At 37.6% G+C, this 12,276-nt stretch overlaps 1 protein-coding gene across 1 annotated transcript in view; it reads right to left on the minus strand.

Moving 5' to 3' along the window:
* The window catches only part of LOC113106136 (zeta-sarcoglycan-like), a 239,840-nt gene that overhangs the window by 67,822 nt on the left and 159,742 nt on the right, over positions 1-12,276 (minus strand). The window lies entirely within an intron of this gene.

The following is a 12,276-nucleotide window of genomic DNA, read 5'->3' on the forward strand; positions in this document are numbered from 1 at the left end:
CCTTTGTTGCCGGGCTAATTGGACAAACATATCATAGCCTATCCAACTGTGCGCATGTGTGTGATTGTGTTTGCCTGAGCGTTTCCACACAATCACAGAGACAGCAAACTCAGAGTGTGGGAGGAACTGGTGAATCAGAGTTCTAAACTAAGCGATAAAGAGCCTAACTGCACTTGGATTCACAAGATATGAACGTTATCAGCACAAGAACACTCCAGAAACCCAGCAGGAATGACGCACAGTCCATCATCTTCTGACGCGTCTGACATCGTGCCCAGTAACATCAACCAGCCTTCAAGGGCACCAGTGTTGAGGAAGCTGTTTTGAAACTGCAGCTTGCCAAGATACAAGCTACTATTTTTTTTAAGTAGTCCAGCCACCCTGTTAAAAAACGAAATAAAATAAAACAAATTTTAGCTGGGGGTTAATAAAAGTTAAAGGTTATAAATGAAGGTTAAAAAAATCATTACCTATTCTCCTCAAAACTAATGCATACCAACATATAAACCCACTGACTCATGCTTCAGACCAGCTAAATAAATACTGAATATTTAAATACACCCTTGACATTAAGACACAAGGTAAAATCGAGCTAAGTATGCTGGGTTCATGCTGATCCCATAGAGCATGACTTAGAACTGAATGGAGTTGATATGAGTTTAATGCTGAGCTGTTTGAGGCTATTGAGAAAGGCCTGTGTGATTCTTAAGAGGGTTGCTAAGAGGTGAGATGCAGGTAAAGAAAGAACACCAAGGGCTTTTTTGTATGCCGAGCCGTTCGTACTGTAAACAACTTGCTCAAAGACCTGCACACAAATGGGAAAGATAGCATAACAGTCCGATGAATGAATATGTTTTTAATTCATCTATCTTGGCAAGACCATACACACATGAATTAAAAACTAGACCAAAACACTAAACATTCCTTATGTCTTAAAATTCACATTCAGACAAATTCTGACATAAAAGAACAATATTTACACTGTAGTTATTGTGTAAGCAATCCACTTTTACTATAGATGATGGGTGGATTTTTTTAAGTGAGGACATGGCCAGCAGTCTATTAACAACAATTTAACATACAGTAACTGTAAATAATAGTACATTTAGATAACGGGTTTCAGATTTTTACTTTTATCTAATGTGCTCTGGAGCGTTCTATATTCGAATTCTGATATAATCGGCTACTGTATAAAGATTTGGACCAGTTATTTTAATAAGAACATTTCCACTGTCTCTTAATTTAATTTGTCAGTTTCAAAAGCCAAAGAAAAAAAATACTTTTTTACTTTAAAATGTAAAATTAAAAATGGAAACTTTTTCTACTTTTAATAAAAATGATTTTTCGATTGGACACATTATAGCATTTTTACTCAATTAAAAGTCAACTTACCCACAACTTTAGCATAATGTATATTATAAAGTCCCCTACAAAAATAAATCAGAAGCTAAAACCTTAACTATAATCACAGAAATTTTGTTTCATATAAAAATATGACTACTTTTGAATATCTGTCATTGGAGAAAGATGTTTTTTGCAGCCATTTGATTAAGTTTGACACCGACCAACAGGTACTGATTGACTCATGCTAACTAGCTAAACATTTGCACCTTGGATACCTTGGAAATAAACCTTGAAAGTTGCTCATGAATAACCAGTCATACTGTACTTAAATCCAAGAACTTCAGAGATAATTTGAACCACAGAGTTGGGATGACGGTACCTTTATATACAAGGCAGAAAAAAAAAAAAAACACTTTTAATATGTGCCTAATTTTATTCATGTTTTGGTATACAATGATTATTGCTAGCTACAGTCATTTCATTCATATGCACTGAACACAATTATAAATGCAACACTTTTATTTGTGCCCCCATTTTTCATGAACTGAACTCAAAGACTTTTTCTATGTACACAAAAGGCCTATTTCTCTAAAATAGTGTTAACAAATCTGTCTAAATCTGTGCTAGTGAGCACTCCTCCTTTGCCAAGATAATCCATCCACCTAACAGGTGTGCCATATCAAGATGCTGTTTAAACAGTGTGCCTTAGGCTGGCCACAATAAAAGGCCGTTCTAAAATGTGCAGTTTTATCACACAGCACAAAGTTTTGGGGGAGTGTGCAATTGACATGCTGACTGCAGGAATGTCCACCAGTGCTGTTGTCTGTTAACTGAATGTTAATTTATCTACCATAAGCCATCTCCAAAGGCATTTCAGAGAATTTGGCACTTCATCCAACTGTCCTCACAACCACAGACTACATGTAACCACACCATCCCAGGACCTCCAAATCCAGCTGGACAGCTGCTGCAACAATCGGTTTGCATAACGAAAGAATTTCTGCACAAACTGTCAGAAACTCAGGGAAGCTTCCTTGCATGCTTGTCATCTTCATCGGGGTCTCAACCTGGCAGCAGTTCATTGTTGTTACCGACTTGAGTGGGCAAATGCTCACATTCTATGGTTTCTGGCATCTGGATGGATTATCCTGGCAAAGGAGAAGTGCTCACTAACACAGATTTAGACAGATTTGTGAAAATGGGGGCAAAAACAAAATTGTTTTATCAATAATTTTGTTCAGTGTAGTTTCATGCATACACTAACATTCAAAAGTCAGTAGGAGCCTTAGTGCAGCCACAGTGAGAGACTCTCTTTGGAAAACATTAAGGGGGGGGGGGGTGAAATGTTCGTTTTCACTCAATATCCTGTTAATCTTGAGTACCTATAGAGTAGTACTGCATCCTTCATAACTCCAAAAAGTCTTTAGTTTTATTATATTCATAAGAGAAAGATAGTCTGTACCGATTCTTCCCGGAAAAACACGACCGGCTGGAGGCGTGAAGTGTGGGCGGAGCTAAAGAATCATGAGCACCTTTTGCGTTGAGAGCATTTGGAAGTTGTGACATTACCGTGAGAAAAAAAAAAAAAAACTTAATCCAAAACAAACCATGGCTAACAGTCAGATTCAGCCGTTTATTTATGATCCAGAATCAGATCCCGAGGCTGAAACTGAACGAGAGCAGCAGCAGCAACGACTCGCTCCGAGCGGGGCTCGAACCCGGGTCTCCGGCATGGGAGGCGGACGCACTAACAAGGATATTTTAAGCAGTTTTACTCACCGCCTGCGGTTCCAACACACGATCGTGACCCTTTTTCGTTGGGATTGCATCATCCTTAAGAAATAAACGATACGCAAATCCATCGTCAAATTGGGCCTTGTTTGTAAAACAAGCATCTTCGAAATGCAGGGAACAAACAAAAACACTTGCACAACTCCGTTGATGCTCTGTAAAAATAAACTCCATCCACTGGTCCCTTAATGCTTTTTTTTTTTTTTTTTGGTAATTAGTGCAGGGTTGTCTTGCCCTGGCAACCAAAAACACACTTCTTTTGTGACATTTTGCGACGCTCTCGCTCTTATCAGTGAAGTCTGTTGTGCTCTCAGTGCTCTGCTATACGGGAGTGCGCGCTCTTCCGGCAGAAGTGCCCTTAGGACCCATACAAGGAAATTCCGCTCCATCTAACGTCACACAGAGCCATACTCGAAAAAAACTTTCAGAAACTTGTGACAAACCGAAATCATTTAAAGTACAACTTAATTTTTGAAACTTTGTCCATGTTTAGCATGGGAATCCAACTCTTTAACAGTGTAAAAAACTCAGTATGCATGAAATAGCATTTCACCCCCCCTTTAAAAACAGTAACATTTTAGATCAAGGAACGAGTTTTCCCTCATTAACTATAAGAGTTTTCCCTCAATAAACTTCACATTTGCTGCTTCAAATCAATAGTTAAGTAGGTCGTTAGTTAATAGTTAAGTTTACATGGGGTCAGGTTAAAGGATCTTGAATATGGTCATGAAGAATAAAGTGTAATATGTGTCTAACGAATAGTAATAAACAGCCAATATGCTAGTAGTATGCATTCTAATAAGCAACTACAGTAACTAGTAGTGAGAATTGGTCCTTAAAATAAAGTGTTAACTTAAAAACCAACCCAAAGCCTTTGAATGGTAATCTTCCGACAAGCACACGAAGGCAGTGTAATTTCCTAGCAACTCCTACTTCACAGTAGATCAAACTCTTATTCCAAACAAGCTAAGAAAATGCTGCTGTTCTTCTTTAAAAAGAACTAAAGTTTTACAAAGAAGTCAGCGCATATACTAAAACTATGGCTGTCTTTCAATTTACTCAACCATTTGCTAAAGCGGTATGCATACACAAGCCTTCTGCTGACCCTCTGAACTCTTCAGGGAGCATTAAACCTGATGGGTAGGTGATATACTGCAGAAGCGAGGTGAGATTCAGGTGTGCCTCGACTAAAAGTGCTGATTGGTGTTTCTTAAAACAATACTGAAACAGCTAGTCCTGCCATTATTCACTTTTCAGTGGATTAGCTGTCAAAAGAGGCAGCAAAACAACACCCTGCTCTGAATATCTCCCACTCTCCAGACCTCGTCTCACTACAGATACAGATCACTGCAGTCAGCAGTCTTTTGCTCTCTCACTCCCATCTCTCTTCCTACACACACACACACACACACACACACACAAAATCAGCATTAAAGTGGATCTGCGCCATATGTGTCAGAAATATTGGACTAAAAAAGGAAGGCAACATTGGATGCACAAAGCACGCACACACCATTATTTATACAAAGAGCATGTCTTGCTGTGACAGATCAGTGATTACAAGAGCCATATTGTCTCAACATCTGTCCTGGGTTTTGTCATACCTCATTTCCGAATCAACATACTGTCATAACCATTGGACGGAAAACAAACACGTCAAGATTCATCTATTAGGAAGTTTCATCTATTAGCAATGAGTGATAAGATGACATAGAAACACGGCAGTGGTTCACGTTGGATGAACTCTGAACGTTCCCCCATTCAAGTACATTATCGTACAATCTGCTTTTAAATATGGTAATTCTGTATTTGCATAATTACAGAAGTACAGTTTCTTAACAGTGTTGTATAACCTACCCGAATTACTGGTGAGTTTGTTTCTGCAAATTTCAAGCTATTATAGCGAGAATTCCCCTGGAGCAACATGGTTTTAAACTCAACAAATTCAAATCATAATTGACCCCATTTATTTTATTAATATGCATTCTGATGTTTTTCTGCACTGTTCATCTGCGGATGTTATTCAAAATGAAAGGGAAAATAATTTACTACAAAGGCCTTTGTGAATTAGCGGTTTGACTCAGGATCACTCGTTCAGTTTGCAACTGACCCCCCTCACTAAACCACAAGTCATTTTTCAGTTGTGCAACAGGAAATCATTACTGTTTAGAATTTAGGATCATAAGATGTAATACAGTATGTTTTAATAAGATGTTTTCATATGTGATTACTCACAAGTGTCTTGTTGTAATACAAAAAAATACAATAAAAAATGTATATATAAATCTGAAGGATCATATGACACTGAAGAGTAGAATTAGAATAGAAAATTCTGCATTGTCACCACAGGGGTAAACTGAAAACTGATATAAGATATAATATACATTACACTGATATAATAAATACAGGTGCTGGTCATATAATTAGAATATCATCAAAAAGTTGATTTATTTCACTAATTCCATTCAAAAAGTGAAACTTGTATATTATACTGCATTCATTCATTGCACACAGACTGATATATTTCAAATTTTATTTTTGATATTTATAACTGACAACTAAGGAAAATCCCAAATTCAGTATCTCAGAAAATTACAATATTGAGAAAAAAGGTTCAATATTGAAGACACCTGTGCCACCCTCTAATTAACTCAAAACACCTGCAAAGCCTTTAATTGGTCTCTCAGTCTAGTTCTGTAGGCTCCACAACCATGGGGAAGACTGCTGACTTGACAATTGTCCAAAAGACAACCATTGACACCTTGCACAAGGAGGACAATACACAAAACCTCATTGCAAAAGAGTCTGGCTGTTCACAGAGCTCTGTGTCCAAGCACATTAATATAGAGGGGTCGAAGGGAAGGAAAAGATGTGGTAGAAAAAGTGTACAAGAAATAGGGATAACTGCATTCTGGAGAGGATTGAAAAATGTGGGGGACATTCACAAAGAGTGGACTGCAGCTAAAGACGATGCTTCAAGAACCACTACGCACAGACGTATGCAAGAAATGGGTTTCAGCTGTCGCATTCTTTGTGTCAAGCCAGTCTTGAACAGGACTGGACTGCTGCTGAGTGGTCCAGAGTTATGTTCTCTGATGAAAGTAAATTTTGCATTTCCTTTGGGTAAGGGTCCCAATCAGGGTCCCAGAGTCTGGAGGAAGAGAGGAGAGGCACACAATCACCGGCGGCGCGAGGGGTGGGGGGGGGGGGGGTGGGGGGTCCTGGGGGGTCTCAAGACCCTGCCAAAAAACGCCTTGACCCCCCATTTGACCCCCCACCCTCCTCCTGATTATATATATTTATATATATATATCCGGGATAAATATAAAAAATATATATCTTCAAACTATGCAGAATAATAATAAATAATAATTATTTCGACATTTATTCGTACACTAAACGAGAACCCTTTCTGTCGGACGCCTCTGATTCGAGAACCGAGGAGCTGATGATACTGCGCATGTGTGATTCAGCGTGAAGCAGACTGACTCACAGCTTGTCTGAACCTAGCTGATTCTTTTGATGATTGATTCTGGACTGATTCTGTGCTAGTGTTATGAGTGCGGGTAAACCGAAGGCTTGAATGAAGGGCAGTCATCGCGAATGACATTACGTCGAGCGCAAAAGAACCGGTGAACCGTTTTTTTTTTCAACTGGTTTTATTTGATCTAATTGTCCGAAAGAACCGGTTCACTTGAGCACCTGCTCCTGCCCATTAAATGCCCTTTTATCAAAGCAAAATTTCCTCGATTTTTTTTTTTGTAATAACATTCCCTTTTGCCGTAAATAAAATGACCAACATGATGATCTCATGACCTCATCCGACTGGGACGATTCCTCACGAGCATTTTTTAATTGCTAAAGGATATTTTCAACACTGCGGCTGCTGGTAAGTGGTGTTTCATTCTCAGCGAAGTGATTTTGGTGTTTATTTACTTATTATTATTTTACAAGAACGATGTGATGTGAGAACATGCAGATATGTTGTTTATATTGCTGTGTGTAGCCTGTAGTGTAGAAATAACACTAGCGTGCTGTTTGAGGGAGAAAAGTTTCACAGGCATCGAAAGGCCTGGTCTTTTTATGATATTTGACTAAACTATTGTTATATTACAGTACTTATTAATTTTTTAACACATAGAGTGCCTTAAAAATAATTATCAATATACTGGTAAGGCTTATTCATATTTTCTCATTATCTGAATTATAATTATAAAAATAAAAAACAATTCAGAAATGTTCAGAAATATAATTATACTTTAAATGTGACACAAATATATATTTTTTCTACAATAGCAACAGTTTACCACAGCAAGACCACTTTAGCCTGTAAACTCAATAATATCTATTAAAATAATAGATTAATGCTGAAATAGTAAATTGAGCCTTGTGGAAAGTAATAGATCAAATGAGGAGATGGAGGAAGAGGAAGAAAAAAGGGAAATGTAGAGGCACAAGTGACAAAAAGAGAGCAGGTAACAGCAAGCCAGGAGACAGAGGCTGGTGAGAAAGAGGAAAATGTAGAAGCACTAGTGTTTTCTATAGTTTTTACTATAACCACTGTTCTTAATTATTCTGTAGAACAGAGAAGAAAAAGCCATCAGGTTGGAACAATTTAAGACATTTCAGTTTCTAATACCAGAGCTAATATTATTTTAAACTTAAAATTGTCTTCTCTATTGTTTCTTTTCAAAACTGCATCAAAGCATTTGTAAAATATATTGCTGTACTGATATTTTGAGCAGCGTCATTTAAAGCCTTGTTCCATGTGCCCCTTTTATACTTCGAGCACCTGCCCCTCCAAAGGTGTCTGCACGGCCCCTTTTCAGAGGGACTGTCAGCCACGCTAAAAAAGTTAACCGCTTAAGTAATTTGTGGATTAATGCGTATTGGTGACGCAAACCATTTAAAGCGCCAACCCTTTAAAGTTTAAGCATATTGTTTGCAAACTGCAATTAATTAATAAATTAAAAACAAAGTAGTTTATATGATGTGTTGTTTTTGTTGTTTAGTAGCAGTAATATGCAGTTATTAGCCGTGTCCACTGTATTTTTTGTTGGTTTTCATGAGACCCGCCTTGAAATGACTAGGACCCCCCCATTGCCCCCCCAATCAAAATTGTCTGGAGCCGCCACTGATCACAATCCATGTTGCTTGAGGTCCAGTGTTAAGTTTCCACGGTCAGTGATGGTTTGCGGCGCCATGTCATCTGTTGGTCCACTGTGTTTTTTGAGGTCCAAGGTCAACACAGCCTTATACCAGGAAGTTTTAGAGCACCTCATGCTTCCTGCTGCTGCTGACCAACTTTATGGAGATGCAGATTTAATTTTCCAACAAGATTTGTCACCTGCACACAGTGCCAAAGCTACCAGTACCTGGTTTAAGGACCCTGGTATCCCTGTTCTTAATTGGCCAGCAAACTCGCCTGACCTTAATCTCATAGAAAATATATGGGGTATTGTGAAGAGGAAGATGTGATATGCCAGACCCAAGAATGCAGAAGAGCTGAAGGCCACTATCAGATCAGCCTGGGCTCTCATAACACCTGAGCAGTGCCACAGATTGATCGACTCCATGCCACGCCGTATTGCTGTAGTAATTCAGGCAAAAGGAGCCCCAACTGAGTATTGAGTGTTGTACATGCTCATACTTTTCAATTTTATACTTTTTAGTTGGCCAATAATTCTAAAAATCCTTTCTTTGTATTGGTCTTAAGTTATATTCTAATTTCCTGAGATAATGAATTTGGGATTTTCCTTAGTTGTCAGCTATAATCATCAAAATTAAAATAAATAAACATTTGAAATATGAATTAATATTGTATACAAGTTTCCCCTTTTGAATGAAATTAGTGAAATAAATCAACTTTTTGATGATATTCTAATTATATGACCAGCACCTGTATGTGGTTTGGTAAGCATAAAAACATTATTTCAAAAATAGCGACCAGCAGAGTAACCTAATAGCTTTATATGCCTCCGAAATGATTTGATCTCATTGCCTAACTCTTTCTTTTATTACAGATATTTTTTTCTCTCTTATTCCTGGCTGGGGCTTTGTGGTTGTTGAATTGGAACCTTTTCAATTTCAATTGTATTGAATAGCTCATGTGCCAAATTAGTAAATACTTTTCACAGAAACAGCTTTCATTTCATTTAAACAAAAAAGAAAAAAAAAAGAAAAACGAGCCTGCACTAACAGGCATACGGCTAACTCTGTCCTTTTACTGCTCTGACCCATGACATTGAAACTTAATAAACAATCAGGAAGCAATCATTCAAATGTGGAACCTTATTTATTAAATCTTTAATAAGCAGACCAAACAGGAAGCATGCATAAATGATTGCCTTGCACTTTATATCAAAACCAGCTTGCTCTGTAATATTCAGTTTAGAAATAATGAGGGGAAACTGCTATGAATGAAAGATATGCTTGGATGGATCTTCTCAGTTACTAATTCAAACTCATTTCAAGCCAGTAGCATTTGAATAAATCAACGTATTGATAAACATGGATTATCACGAGATGGGAATCTGAATCTGATCAGATAATGCCACAACAATCTTAAAAACAAAGCTTCCAATAAGAAGATTCCATAGAAGATACATTTTTAGTTCCTTAAAGCACCTTTCTACTATAAAGAAGCTTTTGTGCAATATAAAAATGTTGTAGATGCTGCGGAACCATCAATGCCAAAAAAGTGTCTTTATTTTTAAGAGAGTAGCTAAATCAATGCTCAAAATCCATTGGAAAATGCTTAATGTCCGAATAAATTTAAACACGTTTAGTTGCTCAAACTCTATTTCAGTCTATATAAAAGTGCTTTCTGTAAAAATGCATTGGTACAAACACATTCAAGCAAGCCTACAAACACAATGACCCAGGGCATTCATGCTCACACACACGTACTGTACTGTACACACACAGTTCGATCTGTTTATGATGCACCCACTTTAAAAACAGCCTTTCAACCTCATACACACAGAGCGAGAGATCAGATGCATTCCAGAAAGAGAAACTGAATAGGGAAAAGACTGATGGAGGGGGAAAAAAAGCGAGAGGGCTGTGTGACAACCTCTGTGCACTTCCTCTGAAAGAGGGCAAATACATTACTCGACTTCACTCAAAGTTCAAAGATGTAAATTTCTTTGGCCCACTTTTTTGCTCTTTCTCTCTACAAAAACTCTCTGGGTCACTTATCTTCAAAAACCAAAACACATGAACTGACCACTTTTGAGAAGTAACTAAAGTCTGGTCAATGACTTTAGTTAAAACATTTTTGAGTGTGTAGTAGAATAGTAGGCAAGCTTTGGGACATACTATCATGTCATACAATTGTGTCTTTAAAAGGACCGCTCTGTCACATTTAATTTAACTTCTTACCATAATGGACAGAAAAGAAGTAGCACGTTGATCTGCCAGCCATAGGTCTTCATGAGGAGAACTCTGCTCATATTTTTTTGCATAATGATGCATTTAAAAGTTGATGTTACTGGGTTCAATTTTTATTATTAGTAACTCGAACCCATTTATCTAATCCTCTCTACTTGACTGTTGGTTGTGCACATGCACCATGTTTGTAGGTTTTTTTAATGCTTTTTATTCATGTTTATAGCTCTGAACTGAATCCTTCATCAAAGCTCAATGGATTGTGGGCAATATTAGCCATTGGAGTGTTAACAGATCCACACTTCAAAAATCTACCTGAAATATCAGACCATCGGGGGGCTTCTGGCATACTCTACATACTGTTCAACATACTATGCTTTGCGGCACACTTATTCTGATCTCAAATACTATTTAGGAATGGATACTTTGAACATTACATTCACATTCACAGTCAGCTACTTTCTTTGTTCACAACAAATAGACACATTCACGCACACACATTCACACACAAGAGAGAATTATGTCTTGTGTGACATTTATCACAGTGAGGGATTTGACTAATATCAGCAGAATATTCGGCTTCATGGGTTAACGGGAAGGAAATTCATCTGCACAATTGGATTTCGTAACAGCAGAATCCGCCAACCCTAGAGACTTGATAACGGCTCCTGTGAAATTACCCATCTGCCTTTTTCCCTTCCTCAACATTGATGTTCAATCTTGTTCACTCACTCACTTTCTCCATTTCTCCCTCCATCTCCCCCCGTGCTGTTTTGGGCCAGCTTACTGTAGATTTTGTGGAAACTGTAAAAATTGTTTGTTGGGGACCATTTATGAAAACAGTAGGGAAGGATTGACTTGACCAAGCTGATTTGCATACATATATATCCAGTCCAAGCAGTGGCACCTCAGGGGATTGTGGGATATTACAACTAGAATAGCTGGTGACCAAGCAGGTAAATTGCACTGAAAAATATACTTTTTTGAAGAAATTGGTGAAAATGGATAGACATGTAACTTATGATGTGTTTATCAAGCTTTGGTTGCCATTACAATGGATGGAAATTTTAAGGGGGAGTTCCAGGATGTCAAAGTGTTCGACCGACATGTGCGATCATTCCAACTGATTTTCATTCTCAGAATTGGCAGTGTTTCAATAGCTGAAGGTTTGCACAAGATAAGTTACAGTAATCACAGGAGGGAATGTACAGTTTGCTTTAGACATTATAACTGTCACTTTACAGCATTACATACTTATAAATACATTATGCAAGAATTCTCTGCGATGACACTATGAAGATATTTAGCTGACAGTTATAGTGTAAGACAGTGTTTGCTTAAAAGCCCTGGTGGTTTCCTTCTCATGTTCCCATGTTTAAATAATGTGGATATTTTATTTTACGAAGGCAAGTAAAAGTATGACAAAAACACAAGGATAGATGGATTATTCCATGTATATATAAATAAAGGTATGTGTGTATAAATAAACGTATATGTCGTTGATCTCTCAGGTTATCTTTGATATTCAAGTCCCTATATGGCTTAAATCCTTCCTTCAGTGCAAGACAATGCAAGTAATAGCACATCTCTCCTCAAGAAAATACCAGATTTTTGGTATAATTCATGCCAATAACACAGGACAGGTTATGCGCCAAAGTTTAATACTTAGGGGTTGTCCAACAGTGATGTTTGCATTAGCGTACCCTGGAAAACAAATAAATATTATAAGCAAGAGAAGAACACAATAGGAGA

The sequence above is a fragment of the Carassius auratus genome, chromosome 1, assembly GCF_003368295.1.
Source record: "Carassius auratus strain Wakin chromosome 1, ASM336829v1, whole genome shotgun sequence".
NCBI classification, from domain to species: Eukaryota; Metazoa; Chordata; class Actinopteri; order Cypriniformes; family Cyprinidae; genus Carassius; species Carassius auratus.